The sequence below is a fragment of the Cucurbita moschata genome, unplaced genomic scaffold, assembly GCF_002738365.1.
Source record: "Cucurbita moschata cultivar Rifu unplaced genomic scaffold, Cmos_1.0 Cmo_Scf00074, whole genome shotgun sequence".
Taxonomy (NCBI): domain Eukaryota; kingdom Viridiplantae; phylum Streptophyta; class Magnoliopsida; order Cucurbitales; family Cucurbitaceae; genus Cucurbita; species Cucurbita moschata.
The window spans coordinates 810,681-812,456 of NW_019268590.1; positions in this window are offsets into that span (position 1 = coordinate 810,681).

Here is a 1,776-nt window from a genome sequence, read left to right on the forward strand (position 1 = left end):
ATTTAAATTCTTAGATCATAGGGCAGTATAAGACGCTTTTCAATTTGAATATTTACTTTGTTTTTTTTAATATTCCGTTGGGGTATTTTTAAGACTTTTTGAAACCGGTAAGTCCTTAGCATTGTTTTACAGTAATGTTTTAAACGTTTATTTCCACATAAGAGATGATGCTATGAAGATGGTAACAACTTTAGGTTAGAAGAAATCCAAGGTCATTACAATAATAGTATAAGATTTATAAGTATATCTCATTTAATATAATTTACTCCGAGATATATGATATTTATTTTTTTTTAAATATAAATCGAACTAAATATTTACAATTAAATGTTTATATAATTTTATTAAAATTATTTTTATTCTCTTTAAATTTAAATATATATATATATATATATATATATATATATATATATACACACGTACATATGTATATACATCTAAGATTTTTTCTGTTACCTCCTATAATTGGCAAAAGGTAATCATAGTCATTTTAAAAAGGGAATAAATCAATAAATTATCTATTGTTCACAACCAGGTTTCGCCTTTTTTCCCCCTTCAAATCTTTATTCCTTTTCATCTATTTTTCCTAAATCTTTCATTAATAAAAGTGTCGTGTCATGAATTCTCGGTGTATATAAATGTGTCGATCTCGATTATCAATCTTAATTTTCAAAGTAACACAAAGCAACAACATGGAGTTTAAAGCTCGTCTTTGCCTCTTCCTCTTGCTCTCGTTTGCACTCGTCAGCTCTGCTCGAACCATATCTCATTCAGGTACGCTACCAATTCAAATAGTCCTAGATTTAGGTAGTTCGTGGACTTTGAATAGCATATAAACAAAAAAAAAATGAAGTTATGAGTTTTGTATAAACTAGATAAAAAAAAAAAATAATAATAATAATAAAAAAAAAAAAAGTGAATCAAACATATGTTTCTAATTATTGACGTTTTAGGAAAACAAAGAACCAAGGAGGTGATGAGGGACTATGATGATCCAGGTCGTGTCCCTGGTTGGAGCCCATTATATCCGCCCGAACCACCACATTTTAAAGTTTTTGCTGTTTACGATGACCACATCAACATCAAACCTTAACCAAATTTGTTTGTCAAAGGACAACCTGTTTTATTTTCTGTTACAGCGAAGCTTAAATAAAAAAACTTATATTATTGATGCAAATAATAAAAAAACTTATATTATTGATGCAAATAATTCTGTTCCTATAGAGAATGGAATAATATGTTATCATATTGTGTTCATTTCACATTATTATGCCATTACTGTTTTACATTATGGTGAAATTTATGGCATAAAGTCTCGTATTTATTTATTTTAAATAATAATTTTGATTATTTTAGTTGCAATTTAACGTTATCTAATGTATAAAAAATTCAAAGTCATTAATATAAATTTGAACCGTGTGGATTAACATATGAGTAAGGGGCATAGAATATGGATAAGGTCAAATGCATTATCGTGTTGACACTATTGATATGACTCACTTAATTCAAATCGTTTGTAAGACTCGAGCTTCAATGAGAATTACATACTTTTTTTTTTTTTTTCGTAAAGTTCTATTTTTTTCAAAAGTTTATTGAGGGGCTTAGATGAAATAAAAGATTAAAATTTCAAAATTTTATTGAAGGTGCTTCGATCTTGCTATGAGGAGGGTCTTCCGACTATGGTCTCTTCATGAAACTTGCTCTTAGGTCTAGACTCGTTAATTCTCCAAAAAAAAAAAAAAAAAAAAAAAAAAAAAAAAAAAAAAAAAAAAAAAA